We start from the raw sequence: 21,274 nt of genomic DNA on the forward strand, positions 1-21,274 counted from the left end.
AACACCTTAAGCTAAGTAGCTGGATATAAAATTAACTCAAAAAAAAAAAAAAAAAACCACACCCACCAAACAGTAGGTCTCTTTTGTACAAGCGATAAATAGGTTGAGAAATAAATTAAGGAAACAACGCCATTCACAACAGCCACATATAATATAAAATATCTTGAGGTAACAAAGCAAGTGAAAGACCTGTATAATAAGAACTTCAAGTATTTACAAAAAAAAAAAAAATGAAGAAGATGGAAAGGTCTCTCATGATCATGGATCAGTAGGTTTAACATAGTAAAAATGGCCATCTTACAAAAGCAATTTAAAGATTCAACACAATTACCATAAAGATACCAACACAATTTGTTAAATACCTTCAAAGAAGAATTCTCAACTCATATAAAAATTTTAAAAGTATAGCTAAAGCAATCCTGTAAAATAAAAGAACTTGTAGAGGTATCACCATCCCTAATTTTAAGCAGTGATACATAGCAATAGTAACTTAAAAACCAGATGGTATTGGCATAAATATAGACAGGTTGATCAGTGGAATACAAGAGAAGACCCAGAAATAAACCTGCATGCCTATAGACACTTGATTTTTGACAAAGAAGACAAAACTATACAATGGAAAAAAAGAAACCATCTTCAAAACATGGCGCTGGTCTAACTGGATGACTGCATACAGAAGAATACAAATAGATGCATATTTATCACCCTGAACAAAAATCAAGCCCAAGTGGACCAAAGACCTCAACATAAAACTAGATGCACTAAATCTGATAGAAGAGAAAGTGGGTAATAGCCTTGTATACATAGGCACAGGAGACAACTTCTTGAAGAATACAATAACAGTTCAGGTATTAAGATCAATAGTTAATAAATGGAACCTCATGAAACTAAAAAGCTTCTGCCATGCAAAGGACATCATCAATATGACAAAATGGCAGCCAACAGAATGGGAAAAGATTTTCAGCAACCCTACATCTGAAATAGGGTTGATATCTAAAATATATAAGAACTTAAGAAATTAGACAACAACAAACCAAATAATCTAATTAAAAATAGAGTAAAGAGCTAAGCAAAATTCTTGAAAAAGGAATCTCTAATGGCTGAGAAGTACTTAAGGAAATGTCCAGCATCCTTATTCCTCAGGGAAATACAAATGAAAAGGACGCTGAGATTCCATCTTATACCCTTCAGAATGGCTAAGATGAAAAACTCAAAGACAGCCCTTGCTGGCGGGGATTTGGAGTAAGGGGAACACTCCTCCAGTGCTGATGGGAGTACAAAATTGTACAACCATTTTGGAAATCAGCTGGGCAGTTTCTCAGAATACTGATAACACATCAGCTTCAAGGTCAAGCTGTACCACTCCTAGGCACACAATGAAAAGATGCCCCACTATAACACAAGCACTCTTGCTCAACTATGCTTATAACAACTTTATTCATAATAGCCAGAAACTGGAAACAACCTATATGTCCCTCAACCAAAGAATGGATCTTTTAAAATGTGGTACATTTATGAAATGGAGTACTAGTCAGCTATTAAAAACAAGCACTTCATGCAATTTGCAAGCAAATGGATGGAACTATAAAATATCATCCTGAGTGAGGTAACTAAGATCTAGAAAGACAAACATGGTATGTACTCACTTATAAGTGGATATTAGTCATAAAGCATTGAATAACTATGCTAGGATCCACCAACCCAAAATAAGCTAAGTAGGAAGGAGGACCCAAGGGAAGATACTTGAATCTTACTGAGGAGGGGTAATAAAATAGACATCTGGGGTGGATGAAAGGAGGGTACTGGATGGAAGAGGTGACAGGGAGGGTAACAGGAGGGATCAAGCATGAAGAAGACAGATGAAGGAAGAAAGAACTGGCATTGGTTTAGGCAGCATCTTTTGGAAAAGCAAGAAACTTAGGAAAAGGGAAACTCTCAAGAATCTGTGAGGGTGACCCTAACTAAGACTCCTAGCAATGGGGGATAGGAAACCTGAGAAGACTACCTCTTGTAACCAGGCAAGACGCCCAATAAAGGGGTGGGGGAAATGACCTACCTGCAAAACATTTGATTCAAAAATTTTCCTCCTTATAAGACGTACAGAGATAAAGATGGAGCAAAGATTGAGGGAATGGCCCAACTTGAGACCCATGTTATGAGGGAGAACCCACATCTGACATTGGTGATATTCTCATATACTTACAAACAGAAACCTAGCATACCTGTTCCCTGAGAAGCTTCACTGAGCAGATGATGAAAACAGATGCACATATCCACAGTCAAACATTAAGTAGAGCTGAGGGTATCTTGTGGAAGAGGGGTAGGAAGATCTGAAGGAGCCAGAGGGGTCAAGGACACAAGAAACCCTACAGATTCAACTAACCTGGATCTATCGGGGCTCACAAAGCATGAACCAGAAGCCAAAGAACTAGCATAGGATGGACCCAGACCTCCTACACATATGTAACAGATATGCAGCCTGCTCTTCATGTGGGACCCCTAAAAACTAGAGCAAGGGCTGTCTCTTTCTGGGTTGCTTGCCTTTGGATCCATTTCCTCATACCAGACTGCCTTTCTATTCTCAATAGAAAAAGATGTGCCTGGTCCTATTGCAGCTTAATATGCAAGGAGATTTGATATCCATGAGAGGCCTTCCTTTCTCCAAGGAGAATAGGGGATGGTATGACAAAAGGGAACTGAGAGGGGACTACTGGGAGGATAAGAGAGAGGGGAAGTTGTGATTGGGGTGTGAAGTAAATAAATCAATTAAGAAAAAAAAGAGATTACCATCTCAGTGTTTTATCACAGATATGGAAAGTGGTGCTTGAACAAGTTTGTCTTATTGTGGATAAAGTCCTTTCCTGTTTCTATAAGTGGCTTGTGCCTGTGCTTTCTCTCTTATGAGATTCAAGACATAAGATCTTGGTCCATTGGAGTTTTCTTCAGGGTGAGAAATGCATGTATAGTTTAGCTCATTTACTAGTAATTACCCAGGTTGTTCTGTACTGTATGTTGAAGATGCCATATTTTCTCCTTTGTGTATTTTTTTCTTTTGCTTCCTTCTCAAAAATCAGATGGCTGTAAGTATGTGGACTTGCGTCTAGATCCTCAATTCTATTCTTTTGCTCAGTGTGAATGTCTGGGCCAGTATCACGTTGCTTTATTACTATAGCTCTATAGCATAATTTACGATAAGAAATAATTGAACTTACAGCAGTTCTGTTATTGTTCAAAATTTTTAATGTGGCTTTTCCTTGGCTGTTTTATGTTTTTATTAAAAAAAAAAAAACTTGGGTTGTACTTACAATTTCTGTGAAGAATTGCACCAATTATAATTTTTTTGATATTATAACATAATTACAACATTTCCACCTTCTCTTTCCTCCTTTTAATCCCTCCCATGTATGCTCCTTTGTTTTCTTCCAAATTTATGACCTCTTCTCTCTAATTGTTGATATATATTTTATATATAGGTTCATATATGCACATATATCATTGCTTTTCGTAGGACAGACATTTTCACAATACAAAAACATTAGCTATTTAGACATGGGTAAAGTGAAATATCAGAGAAATTCAATTTCCATTTGCCTCATGGCTAATGATGGTGAACTTTTAAAAAATATATCTTAGCCATGTATATTATTTATTCTAACAACTCTCTGTTCATTTCTGCATCTCACATTTTAATTGAATAGCTTCCTTAGTGTTTAGGTTGTAGACTTCCTTGTATATGTAGAGATATATCCTCTATCATATTCTCCTTACTTTCACCTGGCAAAGATTTGTTTTACTGTTCTGTGAGTTGTCAGTTCATTCAATTAATCATTTGTTTTGTAATACAGATTTTTAATTTCCTTAATATCACTCATTCCTAGTTGGTCTTATTTACTAGATGATCAGGATTCTATTCAAAAAGTTCTTTTCTGAGTCTATATCCTGAAGTGTATGCTCTGTAGTCATTCTTCTAGAAGTTTTATAGGGTTAGATATAACATGAGACATTTTACCCATTTGAAATTGTTTTGTTTGCAAGATGTAATTTTTCTACATGCAGTTATCCAGATTTCTCTAAAACATTTGTTAAAGATGGTGTCTTTTCTCCAATGTATGTTTTGGGCATATTTGTCAAAAATCGGGTGGCTGTAGGTTCATGGACTTCTATCTGGGTTCTCAATGGCCTTTTAAACTGTTATTCGGTAGCATTTCAAATGTTTCCTGTTGTACAAGTATTTCTCTTCCTGGGCCAGATTAAATCTGATATCTTTTACTTGTGAAGTAATTATGAAAGAGGTGAATGAAATGAGGAAGTCAATCCAAAAATAGAGATAGAATTTCTGAAGAAAAGCCAATTTGAAATTATGTTCGAAATGAAAAACTCCATAAGGTGAATAAAAATCTTAAAAGACAGCCTCACCTATAAAGTAGATCACATGGGAAATGGAGAATCTGAGGGAGAAGACAAGGTAGAGGAATACGTTCACTTGATAATGATCCACAATAAATTTAAATATCAAGGTGAATAGAAAAAGAGAGAGCTCTGAGACATCATGAAAAGACCCAACCTTTAGCATAGAAAGAGATTCTCCAATAAACAGATCCAGATGAGCAGATTGAATTAGAAGATAGGATCCCTCATTTTGCTGCTGTCAACAAACACATCTCCTTATCAGAAGTAGACACCACCTTAGGGTAAAGGAAAAGAAAAAGGTGGTCCAAGCAAATTGAACCAAGGATCAAGCAAGTAAAGTTATTCTCATATTCAACAAAATAGACTTTGAACCAAAACTAGTTAGAAGAGATAAAGTCACTTCATATTCATTAGAGGAACAATACACCAAAAATATATTACAGTTCTAAGTATATAAGCACCGAACTTGTGAGTACATGTTACACAAATACCTCGCCACACACACACACACACACACACACACACACACACACACATTACTACCGAATCTAAAGGTATTGATTAACCCCAACACAGGAATAGTGGACAACTTCAGTACTCCACTTTCATCAAAGAAACATTTGTGTTAAATGACATCCTAACCTTTGGTAAACCAAACAGACCTAACAAACATTTATACATACTTCATGGAATGTTTTTCCAATGTCAACTACATATTTGAAAACAAACTAAGTGTCAAAAATATAAGAAAATTGAAATAAATTCCTATATCTATCTGTCAGCAGTGAAATAAACTGGATATCAACAACAATTAAAACTATAGATATTAAACAAACTTATACAACCTAAAGAACATACTATTGAATGATAATGGATCAGAGTAGAAATAAAGAAGGAAATTTAAATTGTCTTAGAATTGAATAAAAATGAAAGCACAATACAAGATACCAAAATATATGAGACAGAATAATGACAGTCCTCAGAGGAAAGTTTTCATCACTAAATGCCTATCAAAAATTTGAGAGATCTCTAATAAATAAAGTAATGATGCACCTGAAAGGTTTGAAAAACAAACAAGCAATATTCTAAGACAGGAGATAAGAGAGATAATAAGAATGAGGCCTAACATTAACTTAATAGAAATTAAAACAAAACAAAGGATAGATAATGGAAGAATTTGTTCTTTCAAAATATTAACAAGCCAGATTAATCAAAAGAGATATATTTTTTAAAAGTTCTCCATTAATTTAGAGATGGAAGGGAGACATAACAACAGACATTGAGGAAATTCAAGGACATACTTAAAATGCTATTAAGTGTAGATTTTAAAGAAAGGAATGAATTTTCAGATGTTTATGGATTAAAAAGTTAAATAAAGTTGAAACATATAATTTAAATATATCCATAAAACCAATAAAGTAGAAGCAGTAACCTTAAATTCCCCAAGGAAATACAGCCAGAGCTTGATATAGTCAGCATAGAATGCTACCAGCCCTTCAAAGGAAAACTAACACCAATACTCCTCAAGCTATTTATTATTTAAAAAAATAAACAAGTGATGAAAAAGAACACAGACTTTGGAGTCAAATTCCTGGGGCATAGGTCAAGCTGAATCCTACTGGCTATGACTTACAATAGGTCTTTTAAATCTCTCTGAGCCTTTTTTCTGGTACTATAAAGGAGTTTGATGGAGCTAAAGGGCATGTGTGGAAATGTTCCTGAAATGACCTGATATTTCTGACTGCCTGGAAGGAATAGATGCTCCCCTGAAACCAGCCACAACTTGGTAACTGTATTTATGGCCCATTGCATCTGGCACAGAGTTTTTAGGTGAGCCATTTAAGAGGCAATGTGTGATTTTATATCTCTCCACATCTGCCAGGCAGTAAAAGGTAACACAAAATTCAAAAGACTTATAGAGTGAGTGAGAAATGATTGTCAAGTCATTGCAGAAGCTGATACCCTGCTCTGGCAGCTGAGTGTGTTCCATCTCGTTAAAACAGTGTACAAAGTGTTCACATTATCACCTGACAGCTAGGGCCCAACAAATACACATTATTTCTATGATGCTACTCTATGGCCCTCATGAATGTTGATGCTTATATTTGAAACCCTGGTGCTGCCGACCTATTTCTTGACTATTAGTGAGTCATGCTTTTCAGGGTTACAGATTCTAGTAGAAGAATTTTGCATTTTGGCAAAAGAGCACAGAAAGCTCTACGTGAAACACCTGTAAATTGGGACTAGAAATATACAAAAGACTCATGAGCTAAATATAATTGGACATGTCTGTAACTCCAGCACTCTGGCCTGAAGCACAAGAACAACAAGTTCGAGGCCAGCCTGGAATAAGAGCAAGACTCTGTTTCAAAAACTGAGAACACAGGGCCCAGCTCGTCTCGAAGCTCTGTTTTCTTTGCCTCTAAACTAAGATTGACGGCAACAACCACAACAACTGAAAAATGTAGTCAGTTCTGAACTGAAAAGTTCTGAGTGCCCCTTTCTCCTGTTCTGCCCAGGATTGCTGGTTTCAGCACTGATTCCAGCTCTCCCATCTTTATGTCCTCAGTCCCTCACTAGTCTGATACTCCTCTTTCTCCTGACCACTGATTGTTTAACGGTTAGAGATGACACTCTCATCTTGTCGACTCTCATATTAGCAGTCGTAGGGGGGGGGAAATTCCAAGCATGTGACTAAATTCAAAATGCCTACAGATTTTATTTAGCCCCATTGCTTACAGTCCACAGAGAATTATTTGTGATTTTAAAACTGTCCAGACTCCCCCAACTCATGCCCACTATTTGTATAATAAAATTATTCTAAATCTTCATTGCTGACAGTATCAAGTGATCATTTTCCCATAATCTTGATTACTCTGGGTAGCCTTGAAGGGTGATGCTTTGGCCCTACAAAAGTGAGTGTGTCACGGCCCAGGCATCAGTGCTCACAGCCAAGGGCAATCATGTTCCAACATCCTCATGAAAGTGGCCTTTCAAATCACTGAAAGAAAAACTAATTAAACAAGTTTAGCATTAATCATTTCTGGAGGGGAACCAAGCCCAGGCAGCCACGCCAGTTGGTCTTAAATCACAACCCCTTAATTTAATAACAATCTTCACTGGGAATTATAACATCATGTGAGGTGGACCTGGCAAACTTCTTTATCCGGTTCCAGATGGGAAACTTAATTGATTTGCTCAAATTTGTTCAAAAAGTTTTAAGGCACAAAGGAAGACCTAAAATCCTGCTGCTCCATCCCTACCAGAGTCCTGCCATTGAGCCAGCACCCAAAGACCAAAAAGGGAAAGAGTCTTTCCACTTTTGAGTGAAAAGGCTCAATACCAGTTTTTGCTAAGTAACTTAAAGGATGTGATACTCTCTCACTGAATCCTCTGATCACCCTTCCCTTCCCTTCATCTCTGTGTGTGGCTTTATAGTTCCCAGGGGTGGTATATGTGGGCCACATTATGAGGGAGGTATTAAAATCTTGATATCATTCAATGAGAGTAAATGTCACCACTTTCCCATGATGCTCAGCATTAAAACATCTTCTCTCTCTCTCTCTCTCTCTCTCTCTCTCTCTCTCTCTCTCTCTCTCTCTCTCTCTCTCTCTTTCTCTGTCTCTTCATATTTTATGACCCGGTGATATGAGGGTGGGACAGTCTACATCACACATGTGGCTTTGTTCAAGGGAGTCATTTGAAATCAGTGGTAATCCATAGGAATACACCCATGACATGTTGTGAAGAGATACCTCCAGTGTACATTATCTACAATACAAATTACCATAGACAACTTATTAACTTGTTCATCTGCACAAAGTATATTATTCAGCAATGTAATTTCTAGGAATTACTTCTAGATCAATAAGGGTATATGCTGATCTTAGAAAATAAATATAATAAGTAAAGTTTAAAAACATATACAGGTGCTTTCAACGGATTTTTAAGGATAATTAAACCAAACTGCATCTGCATTAAACAATTCTGCACACAGGAAAGTGACAGCATAGAGAATTATATGAATAATTCATTAAACTTCAGAGAAGATAGCCAAGTAGTTTGAATGTCATTATTCTACCTTTGAGAAAACACAAGTGGAGAGAGACAGAGGCAGAGACAGAGACAGAGACAGAGACAGAGACAGAGACACAGAGACAGAGACAGAGACAGAGAGCGCCATGGTCAGGAGGACAGATTTAACTAATATGATTTCCATTTTTCTGTTATCCCTACCTCAAAATTATTCCATACAAACTTTTTATATAATTAAAATAGCATTTAAAAAAGTAGAGTAAAAAACCTACCCAGTTGCTCTTTTCTGAATTTATTTGGCTCACAAACAGCCTTGCATAAGACTTAGGACAATAACTTGCCTTCAAAACCACTTATCCCTCATTTTCTGTTTGACTGCGGCCCAGTGACATCTCAGAGTGTGTGATTCACATCTTGCTGTAGTCCTGTTCTTACAAAAGCATTAACTACTAACCTGAAGTGGAGGTTTTCATTAGAAGCTAAACTAGCTCACCTAGACTATGAGCCCTCTGACAATGGGTCCATGCATTTCCCCGGGTCTAGGCCCTTGTCGGCCTTCCCATTATCACAGAGGCTCATGACTTCCTGGTAGTACCCACTCAACCGAAGTCTGTTCTACTGATCCAATCACATAAAGATGAGGAGACTGAGTCCTGTCCACCTGTCTACTATCCCATAGTGCTTATCCCTGTTCCAGTCACAGAGAGTGGGAGGTCTGACTAACTGGGCAGCCTCCCAGAAAAGAAGGGGTCAGCTAAAATGTCTCCAAGATGAATATCCCCCATCTCTCCTGCCCAACCATCAGCAATGACAACGGCTGCTTGTGATCACTCTTTGTGATTTAGAAAGACATAGTTTTCCAGAAGAAAAAAAAAAAAAACAAAACAAAAAAAAAAAAAACAGAGGGGCCAACAGAGACAAGTGATACTAAAATGACCATAACCCCTAACAAAGAATGACCATCAGAATGCTCAACTTGAGGTTGGACAGGCAACCCATGGGAGCGGAAGTGTGACGTACTAAGGAATGAGACTCCAGTGTTGGCTGGAGCTGCATATTTAATGCCAAACACATTTATGAATGAAGTGTTAGATGCAGAACAGGTTCTCCTCTCTAGAGTGGAGCCACAAAGCCAATACATCACTTGGCTGCCATGTGAGCTTCGTGTATCTCTTTTAGTTGAGTGTAACGCTCAAAATAAAGGCTCCCCAACTTCATGCTTATGAGACAAGAAATTCAAATATCTTTGGCCTTCTTTCAGACTACCAGAATGGTCTTGATTCTACGCATATCGATGTATATGTTGTTATCCAAGTATGTGGTTTGCTTAGATCTGAAATCTTCACAGATGTATGAAGCCTGGGGGGAGGCGGTGGGAAGTGGGAGGCAGGGCATGGGAGTATTTGTTCCTGTTTTGTTCCTTTTTTTCATACATATTTCCCCCTCCCCAACTTCTTCCAGAAACTCTCCATCTCCCTACCCACCCAACTTTATTCTCTCCCTCTCCCCTTCTTTCTCCTTCTCTACAAAAATAAAAAATAAAGTAAAAAGAGTAAGATTTTTAAAAATCAGAACAAAACAAACTGAAAAGCTTTCACACACACACACACACACACACACACACACACAAACATGCAGCTAATTTTGTGTTGGCCAAATGCCATTGGGAATGGGGTCTGGTCCAGAGTATGGTTTTTATACCCAGTTACCCTCCAGTGGAGAAAACTGTTATTTTCTTTGCCTAGCAGATATCTATTGCAAATAACTTCCTGGTTAGGGGTGAGGCTTTGTGTCCATTTTCTATTCTCAGAACGAGGATCACATTAGGATTGCACACATTCAGTTTTTATGCATGCTGTTACGGTCTCCATGAGTTCACATATGAGTCAGCCTTGCTGTGTCTGAAAGATGCTGTTTCTTTGGAGTCATCTACCACGTCTGGCTCTTAGAGTCTTTCTACTTACTGAATAGATCACTGAGCCTCCAGAGAGGGGATCTGATGAAGAAATCTCATTTAGAACTGAGTACTCCAAAGTCTCTCACTCTCTGTGTATCGTGCAGTAATGAGTCTCTGTGTTGCTATTATTCTGCTAAAGGAACATAGCAATAAAATTACTCCTGATGGCATATTTATGTACTCCAAAAGCAGTGCATCTATCAACCCTCATTCAGTAGATGGGCAGTTAACACAAATGTATGTTTTTTATTACAACCATGAATGTGGCCTCATGCTTGCCTTGGGATACAATACAAATCTCATTTTCAGATATGTTCTCCTGCTCAGTCTGTCACACAAAATAATTCATTCTGTTCATTCTCAGAAGTTTAAGGACTAGACTCATGCCCTGTCTTGCACATGGGCCTCTAGTTGGATCACAGATTGAGGCTGACCACAGCTGGATCGGTCCAAGTAGAAAGAGACTTTGAGGATACAGTAATTCAAGTAGCACATGTGCCCACAGCCTGGAGCACCCAGTAGATTACAGGCCCATTTGGGCAAGGCTATACAGCTATGTGGCCTGGCCAGCTGTGACCTGGGCAACAGAGAGGAAAGATATTTCAAGGAGAAGAATGCCCAGGATTTTCATAAGAAGTAGTCTCAGATTGCCAGGGCATGCAGAGTAATATGAATGAAGAGATATTGGAGCACTCCCTCCTGGGCCTGCTGAAGTATCTCTGGCCTCCTAGCATGCAGCCCAATGTATTGTTGTAAAAGGAATTGTTTTCCAGTGTGGAAGAGGCTGATAACATTAAACTTTTCTTAAGGTGAGTCAGGGGAAATTCTTACAGAAATCATCCCATTACCTTATATTAAAGGCCAATTTCATTGGGAATCAAATTCTTATTTAGCTCATTTTTTTTACTGTATATATTAAGACAATCATAATAATGGAGTTTTAAAACATAAATTTTACTGCCTGTTGGTGTCACTGCTGGGAAAGGATATGGAGTGGTGCACCTTTAATGGATCAGCCTGGGGAGTTTGTAGCCTTGTCCTCCTTCCTCTTTGTAGCTGAAAATATGAATTACCAGCTTCTTGCTCCAACTACGTGCTATAATATCCCCTCCATTATTATGGACTCTCCTCCAGAATCACAAGCACAAATAAACTTTTCCTTCCTTTCTCAAGTTGTCTTTGCTCACATATTTTAACACAGCAACAGAAAACAAATTAATGCATGTGTCACCTATATTGGCTCCTACATGTAATGATGCAATAGACAGAGACGATAGTTTTTTTAATTCTGATTTTACTTCTTTCAGAAATGTGTTCAGAAAATGAGTTCCCGAGTCATATGGTAGATCTATTTTCAAGTTTGTATATTGTTCCCAGCATTGGCTGCAGGACTCTATCTTCTCCCTAACAGTGAGGGGAAAAAGTTCTTTTTACCCCATACTCTTTTTTGTTGTTGTTGTTGTTTTGTTTGTTTGTTTGTTTGTTTTTTAATTTATTCTTGTTACATCTCAATGTTTATCCCATCCCTTGTATCCTCCCATTCCTCACCCCCCCCCATTTTCCCATTATTCCCTCCCCTATGACTGTTCCTGAGGGGGATTACGTCCCCCTATATATTCTCATAGGGTATCAAGTCTCTTCTTGGCTACTTGCTGTCCTTCCTCTGAGTGCCACCAGGTCTCCCCCTCCAGGGGACATGGTCAAATGTGAGGCACCAGAGTACGTGAGAAAGTCGTATCACACTCTCCACTCAACTGTGGAGAATATTCTGACCATTGGCTAGATCTGGGAAGGGGTTTAAAGTTTACCTCCTGTATTGCCCTTGGCTGGTGCCTTAGTTTGAGCAGGACCCCTGGGCCCAAATCTGCCTATCATATTGTTCTACTTGTAGATTTCTAGGACCCTCTGTATCCTTTTATTTTGCTGTTCTCCCATGCGTCTCTCATTTAGAGTCCCAATAGGATGCCTTCCCCTCTGTCCCAGTTTCCTGGTAAGTGAAGGCTTTCGTGGGACATGCCCCTTGGGCTAGTATGCAGATATAAGTGAGTATATACCATTTGATTCTTTCTGCTTCTGGGTTAACTCACTCATTATGATCATTTCTAGCTCAATCCATTTGACAACATTCTTTCCAACAGATATGAAGTGACATCTTGATTTACATTTTCCTGATGAACAGTGGTGTGGTGTTTAACTTACTTCCAACTAACCTGTCTGTTATTCATGTTTGTATTTTAGAGGATGTCTGTCTGGATAACCTTCCATTTTGGGGCCTGAGTATGTTTCTAGGCATCAAAGCTAATGTATTCTGTGTGCTACAAAACACTTTACTCTCTTTTAATTTAATTTTTGTTTTCACATATATTTATATTATTACACATATGTACAATAAACTACCTACAACAATAACTATGAAACAATCAAAATTATATAAATGTTACATTCTTGATGTTTTGGCTAGTTGTATTTGGCAGCCTTGAAAAAAACATCTTTCCTATCTTGGTGCACCTAAAATTACGAATGTAAATCAATATCTATCACATCTTATCATTATAAACTTAAAACATCTATCTAGACCTAAAAACATCCTAATCCCTAAACAATTAAGCTTAATTGTAAAACTAAACTATCTGGTCTTCAACCCTACCAAAGGCTTGGGAAGGAGTAAAATTAATTACCTGAGTATAGAGGAGGTGCAGGTTAGCAGCTTCCAAAATGAGAAGATGACAGAGACAGTTTACTACCTAAATAGTCACCCAAATTTATCAATAATGTTGAAGCATCATCTTCAGCCTTCTAGCCCAATATAACTGAGAGACATATTTGTGAGGCAGGAAGCATTGAGTTCTGGATAGCCCTCTCTTGGCAGAGTTAGCCCTTCAACTCTGCCTGCATCCAAACTTGCCATTCTTTAGGCAGAATTCTGTCTGTGGTAGAAATGAGGACATTTTGCCCAGTGGCTTGTGTGTCACATTTGAAGCCGTCTCCATAAAGAGGTTCTTTGATGCTCATCATCCTCGTTGAGGTAGGCTGGGTGTTGTCAGGAGTTATCCTGCCTCATTGTGAATGAATCTCTAAAATAATAATAAAAAAACATTTTTAAATGCCATATTCTGTATGTCTCTGAGGTTTTTGAAGACCTTATGTAACTATTTTACCTTATCTTTCTATAGAATAATATCTATCTGTTGCACCTAAATGTATATTCTTGTGAAAAAAATAGACTAGTAATCTATATGATCATGATTTGATCAACTAACTATTAACTTGTATAACTCATTTAACCAAAACAGTCTGCAATAGCACTTTCAAAGTATCGGGGGGGGGGGACTTGTATTATAATTGAGTTATATGGGTACAATACATGCCATTTCCCCTGGTGTTTTTGTTGTTGTTTGTTTGTTTGTTTGTTTGAGGCACCTTCAAAGGTATCATTTGCCCTAAATCAACCTGAAGAAACTGTAAGAGAATGACATCACATTTCCTCTAAGGGGCTTGGGTAGGTTTCTGTTTACTCTCTTAGTCTACAGATGCTTATTTTCATTGGGAGGTGGTTATAAGGTATTATTGGTCTTATACAGAGAGGAAACTAGGTTGGACTCAGGGACGTCTCTCTTTTCCCTTATCTTTCTTTTGTAGGTAAGGAGAAAGAAGATAGGAGCTTGACAGAAAGAAAGGGGGATATAGAAATATAGAGGGATGATAGAATAAAGGGTAGATTATTGAATCTACTCCTCATCTCAAGGCCTTAGTTGTTACTCACAAATAAGGTTATTTTTTAATTCAATGGTATTGAATTTTGTGTATTGATGTAAATCATGGTCATGTCAAATACTAGTCCAATTTTATCGCAAGAATATATATTCTAGGTCTAATATATATGATTCTATAGATATATAAGGTAAAATAGTTAAATAAGGTCTTCAAAAGCCTCAGAGACCTACAGAATATGGCATTTAAAGATGTTTTTATTATTCTAAAGATTCTTTGACAATAAGAAAAGTTAACTCCTGGCAACACCCAGCCTGACTGTATATAAATGACAAATGGGTTAAAACACAAATTAAGGAAATTACACCTTTCCCAATACCCACAAATAATATAAAGTACCTTGGTGTAACCCTAACCAAGCAAGTGAAAGACTTGTATGAAAAAAACTTCAAGTCTCTGAAGAAAGAAATTGAAGAAGATATCAGAAGATGGAAAGATCTCCCATGCTTGTGGATCTGGGGAATCAACATAGGAAAATGGCCATTTTACTAAAAGCAATCTACAGATTCAATGCAATTCCCACCAAAATACCTACACAATTCTTTACAGACCTTGAACGATCAATTCTCAACTTCATATGGAAAAACAAAAAGCCCAGAATAGCAAAAGCAGTCCTGTAAAATAAAAGTTCTTCTAGAGGAATCTCCATCCCTGATCTCAAGCTGTATTATAGAGGAACAGTAAAAACAAGCAAATAAACAAAAACTCAACATGATAGTGGCAAGAAATAAGCTGGTTGATCAATGAAATCAAATTGAAGACACAGATATAAATCCACACACCTATGGACACTTGATTTTTGACAAAGAAGCCAAAACCATACAATGGAAAAAAAGATAGCATCTTTAAGGAATGGTGCTAGTCTAACTGGAGGTCTACATGTAGAAAATGCAAATATTATGTTGGAGCATCTTCTTCAGCCTTCTGGCCCAATATATCTGACAGACATATGCATGAGGAACCAACATAATAGAAAGTTTTGGGTGACTATTCAGGTAGAAAACTGTCTCTGTCATTCTCTCATTTGGAAAGCTACTAACCTGCACTCCCAGCATACTCAGATAATCAAGTTTATTCTTTCTCAAATCTCTGATGGAGTTGAACACCAGGTAGCTTAGTTTTACAATAAAGCTTAGTTCTTTAGGAGTTAAGGTGTTTTTGGGTCTAGATATATGTTTAAGTTGATAATGACAAGATATGCTGGAGATTGATTTATACTCAGATTTTTAGACTCACCAAGATAAGAAAGTTGTTTTATTCAAGGCTGTCAAACACAACTAGTTAAAACACCAAGAACATAAGATTTATATAATTCCTGATTGTTTCATGGTTCTTCTTGTTATAGGTAGTTTATTGTATATGTGTGTGATAATATAAATTATATGTAAAAAAATTTTGAAAATCAAAAATGAACTCTCATATGCAACAAAAAAGAAAAAGAAAAATGTAAATAGACCCATATTTATCACCCTGCACAAAACTAAAGTTAAGTGGATTAGAGACCTTCACATAAAGCCAGACACACTAAACCTGTTAGAAGAAAAAGTGGGGAAGATCCTTGAGCTCATTGGTACAGGAGACAACTTCCTGAACAGAACACCAACAGCTCAGGCTCTAAGGTCAACAATTATTAAACGGGACCTCACAAAATTGAAAAGCTTCTGTGTGGCAAAGGACACCGTCAACAGAACAAAAGAATAGCCTAAAGATTGGGAAAAGATCTTCACCAACCCTACATCTGACAAAGGAACAATATCCAAAATATATAAAGAACCCAAGAAATTAAACACCACCAAAACAAATAACCCAATTTAAAAATGGAATACAGAGCTAAACAGAGAATTCACAGCAGAGGAATATTGAATGGCTGAGAAACACTTAAAGAAATGATCAATGTCCTCAGTCATGAGGGAAATGAAAATGAAAATGACTCTAAGATTTCATCTTACACCTATCAGAATGGCTAAGTTCAAAAATTCAAGTGACAGCACATGCTGGGCATGGCTATTGATAGAATTAGCCATGAAGCCATCTGTACCAGGGTTTTTCTTTTGTAGAGAGATTTTTAAAATTATTCTTTCACTCTCTATTATTAGTCTGTGCATGCTCTCTGTTTCTTCATTCAATCTTAGTAGACTGTATTGGCATTTAGTTGTTCAAATCATTCCTTTATGTTTTTTTTTTTTAATTTCTGACATGGCTATTGTAATCTCTAAAATTCTGTTACAATTTTCTTTTATCTTACTATTTAGTTAATATAATCAAATTTTTGCCAATTCTGTTTATTTAAAAATTAAAACCAAAAATCAACTCCAAATATTGTTGATTCTTTCTATGATTTTTGTTTTCTAATTAATTTATGTCTTTCTTCATCTAATTTGACATTTGTATTGTTCTTATTTTTATAACCTCCTTGGGATAAAATATTAAGCTACTTATTTGGGGCATTTCTTCTTTTCAAAATTAGGTATTTATTGTTTATACTTCAAATATTCTTGAGTGATGAAAATGGATCACATTAACTTATACAAGGTGTAAATTTTTATTGAACTACATATACACTGACACATGAGCAGACACACAAAATAATATAAGGCACACCAGGGAAGTCTGACTAGGATTGGTGTGTTATATCAATGTCAGACTCTTAGCTAAGACATTGTCCTAGAGTTTTCAAAGCATTTATCACTGGAAAACTTAAGACAGCCCTCTGGTATTGCTCATAATTGTAGTTAAAGCTACATTTACTCCCAATAATAACTTAAATTTAAAATACAAAACAACATCTAGCTATCTTCCTATTATTTGCATACCTACCTAAATTTAGCATCTACTCTATCTATAATATATCATCTATCTATCTGTCTGTCATTCTTTTATTTCTTTTTAAACAATACCAAAACAACTTTATTTGACAAAAGACAAAACCCAGTTATTTATAGTAGATTTTTTTTTTTGCTCAAATATTGTTCAATAGGACAATTGTGCTTCTCCAGATTTATCTTACAAGCAACCTAAGCAGAGACTCCTCTACTCCTCAGATGTCCCATTTTATTCCAGGAGGGGGAATGCCAGAATATGTCAGCATCATGGCTCCCTCCCTCCTCCTCTGCTCAATGCCCTGTAGGGACAACAGTCTTCATCCCAATATACCCCCACTCCCGACTGTAACCATCCTGCAGCAATCATGGGATCTCATGGGCAGTTGGGGTAGAAGTGGGCAAATTTAAAAGTAGATGCCATGTTTATCCATGCCCAGCAGTGCCTCAAGGGAATGAGGCTATAGGATCCCCTGAAGTACAGGAAGAAGTGAGCAGGAGCAGGAGAAAGAGCCTAGGAAAGCAATCTCCTACAGAGAGCAAAACTTTCTTTCCCAAGGAATAGGGCAAAGCCACTCAGGAGAGGTGGGAAAACCTGGTAAGTGTCAGGGGCTCCCTAGAAAGGCCAGAGTGGTTTTCTGCCTTCCTTTGGGACGGGCACTCCACATCGGTCAACACCCAGAAGCCCCTTCTGTGTTTATCACCTGATGAACTTCAGGAAATTACAGTCAGGGCTTCTCACATCTTCTCGTTATTCAAAACACAAATATTTTGGTTAATAAAACCCTAGGATTAGTGTTTCTTAGGATATATAAAGATGGGGCATACTGCTGCCCAAAACTAACAAAACAGCTAAGTAAAAAAGGGGGGAGGGGAGAGAGTAACACCTAGTGCAGTCTGTTTTCCTGGGAAATCTGGGCAAGCCCTTGCAATTCCAACATAAAGGGAGGTGGAACAGACACAGCTCCTATGCTCGGGCCAGTCTGTAGCAGCCCCTTTCCTCCAGGAAGGTGCCTTCCAGCTACCTTTGTGAACAAGTGGCATGTCTGAAGGGCCTCCTGACCAGCAGATGGCTCACTTTTCCCCAAGTAAGAGATGCTGGTGCAAAGCTCCCAAATAAATCTGAAACAAGCCACAAGGGATGAGTGTGCACGTGTGTGTGCCCAAAACAGAGAGAAAAACAAAAACTGCTTCAGTCTAGCTTAATCACCACCAACCCCAAAAAAGACAAAAACATCTCTGGTTTTATCATCCGTCTCTGCTGTGTCTAAACGCTGTGTGGTTTGGTTGGACATAGCTGTGGCTTTATCACCTTCAGTGTTTGGTGCAAATAATCCAACACCTGTGGGTATCTTCCTTCTTTTGTGATAGGGTAAACCAAACCAAGACTCAACCAACCACCTCAGTCGCACTTGAGCATTACTGCAGAGACTGCTGCTCCCTCCTACAATCATCCCAGCACAGAGTTAGGTCACCTTATTTGTCAAGCTCCACCACTAAGGTGCTCTCTCCCGCCACCTGTGCTTCCGGGCTACCTACTGCCGCAACGCAAAGCACAGCAAAAGGAAAATAAACAATTAAGCGAAAATCTAAGCATTCGATTGGAGTCAGTTCTGTGCCAGCTGCTGGGCCTTTTTTTTTTTTTTTTTTTTTTTTTTTTTGTCCTTTGAATAAGTTGGAACATGCACACCATCAAAAGAGGCACAGCTTAGGGGCAGCTTGGACCCAGCTCAAGTCTGAACTCGGCAGGTTTCCTGAGCCTGCGTAGGAAAGCAGGCTGAGATGCAGGTGTCTTAGGGCTCTCTGGATCAGCAACAGCAGCACGATCTCCACCACACCTGCCTCTGGTGCCTTGGTCTCCTCAGAGGACGCTTGAAGGAATGGCAGTCAGCAGAGCACAGGTCCCATAACAATGCAGTGCAGTGACAGCAGCTGCTGTCGCTCTGCTGAGGACCTCTGGACACAGATGATCCTGATGCTTGGCAGTGATCTATAGATAACCCTCAGTGTGAAAGAGAAGTGAGCCAGTGTGGGAACCAGGCCCAACTGGGCTGCCTGCCTCGTGTCCTGTTTTTAGCAGCTTCCGTGTCTGTGTTTATGTTGGTTAGCTAGTCATGTTTACTGCTCTGAGAAGACAGCCCTTCTCTCCTCAGGACTTTTTCTCCTATGCGCAATCACCTCTTGATGGATTTCACCTGCAAGTGGCATTCCTGTTTTGCTGCCTATAAAAAGGCTCTTTGGACACTGAATAAAAGCTGCCGCTGCTGCTCTCTTAGCACGAAGGACCCAGTGTGTGTGTGTGTGTGTGTTAAATCCGCAGTCCCTCACCCTTGACTCGGTACCGCGGTGGCGCCGGCGCCACAAACCAGGAATCTGGGATAGCTGGCTTGAACCTCAAGCCGCCTGGTTGCAGATGCCTACTTGACATTTTCTGAGACTAGAGGGAAGAAAATGTGTAGCAATGGGGGTGCGGGATGCTGTTGCTTCTGAAGCTCCAGCTCAGTCTTCCTTATCCTCCTCTTGGGGTGTGGGTGGTGACGTAGGGAAGAGTCCACCTGTGGGGCTTCCAGCCTCTGCTCTAGTCAGCAGGGTGAATGGGCTACCAGGGGTCACCAGGGCCTTCGGGGATTCTAGCTCCACTTGTGGGAAAGGGGCTGCTAGCTTCTCACCTTGGCCTGAGTGGAGCGGCATGGAGCACACAGACAAGGAGAGCAAGCTGGTGGGGGCTGGTACAGACACAGCCAGCAGGGAGGGGCTGCTGCCTCTGGGGAGAGCCACATCTGAGGCCTTACCCCCGCTATAGGAGATGGTGAATTGATTAGGGTCTTTGTCATCCTTCCTAAGTATGTCAGGTAGAAGGCAATGCCCGGCATTGATGAGCTGCCGCACCGAGAGAGGCTAGTCTATCCCGAGAGACTCAACTTCTCCTGCTCTGAGGGGTAGGAGTTGTAGCGGTGCAGATATAGCTAGTCCAGGAGGAGCTTTACCGACTCCTTGGGCAGGCTCCCAGTGTACTTCTTACTGGCCAGTGACAGGAGACCTACATCTTCACCTAGAAGATGTCTGACATGGTGCCTAGGAGCTAGGTTGGGGCTCACGCGAGCCTTTCCCTGAGGTTTTCTGGCCCACGTGGCCTGGGTTGGGTACAGGATAGCCCATGGAGGGTGGGGAAAAGTGCAGCATACCTGCTGGGTCTGACATCCTCCTGACAGCTCACGGCTGGAAAGCACCTCCCTGTCTTTCTTTTTTTTTTTTAATTTTATATTACAATTTTTACTAAATATCTGTACATATAAATATTATTACACATATGTATATATAATATTTATATATTATAAATTACCTATAGCAAGAATAACTACAAAACAATCAGGAATTAGATAGATAGATAGATAGATAGATAGATAGATAGATAGATGCACACATATATATGTTACATTCATAATTACACTTCTCAGTGACTTTGTTTAATTGTGTTAACAAATAATATCTCAAATAAATAACATTGTAGGAGCTGAGGAGGTACAGTTAAAGGGCTTGCCACAAAAGCAGTTAGTGGGAGGACTAGGGTTGATATCCAAGGTCCCATATAATATCAGGTATATGTGGTATCCCACCTATAATTCTAGCTCTCAAATGGTTAAGACAGGGGCTCCCCAAAGAAAACTACTTTCTTGACTAGTCATATTTGTGAGTCTTGGATCAATTGAGAGTCTGTCTCAATGAATAACATGTGAGTAAACATGGAAGAATCCCTTCATCAGCCTCAAGTCCTCAAATTCATTCTCATATATGTAAACATGTACCCACATACATACCCATGTGTCCTGTATACATGAGAACATGAATGCATGCAGATATGCATATCACAAATATATGTTAAAAAATCTACTGACTTTGCAAAAAATAATATCTAAACCTACTACTGTAGAAATTTCCTAAAATATACCTATATATATAAAAAGAGGCAAATTATATGATGATACACATCTGTAATCCCAGCACTCAGGATGCAGAGACAGGCAGATCACTGTGAGTTCAAGGGCAGCCAGAGCTACAAAGCAAGTCCAGGACAGCCAAGGCTACAGAGAGAAACCCTGTCTCAGAAAAATAAAAGTCAAAGTGAAGCTATCCTAAAACAGAGCAACAATAAGATAAAAAATTCAAGTGACAGTACATGTTGGCAAGCATGTGGAAAAAGGGGAACACTCCTCTATTGCTGTTGGGAGTGCAAATTTGTACAACCACTTTGGAAATCAATTTGGTGATTTCTCAGAAAATT

The 21,274-nt window shown here is 38.7% G+C and overlaps 1 pseudogene; it reads right to left on the bottom strand.

The window, feature by feature from the left end:
• Window positions 1–19,409: 19,409 nt before the first annotated feature.
• Window positions 19,410–20,193, bottom strand: LOC127192447 (homeobox protein TGIF2-like; annotated as a pseudogene).
• Between the last annotated feature and the right edge of the window lie 1,081 nt (window positions 20,194–21,274).

Source organism: Acomys russatus, chromosome 7 (assembly GCF_903995435.1).
Source record: "Acomys russatus chromosome 7, mAcoRus1.1, whole genome shotgun sequence".
NCBI lineage: Eukaryota > Metazoa > Chordata > Mammalia > Rodentia > Muridae > Acomys > Acomys russatus.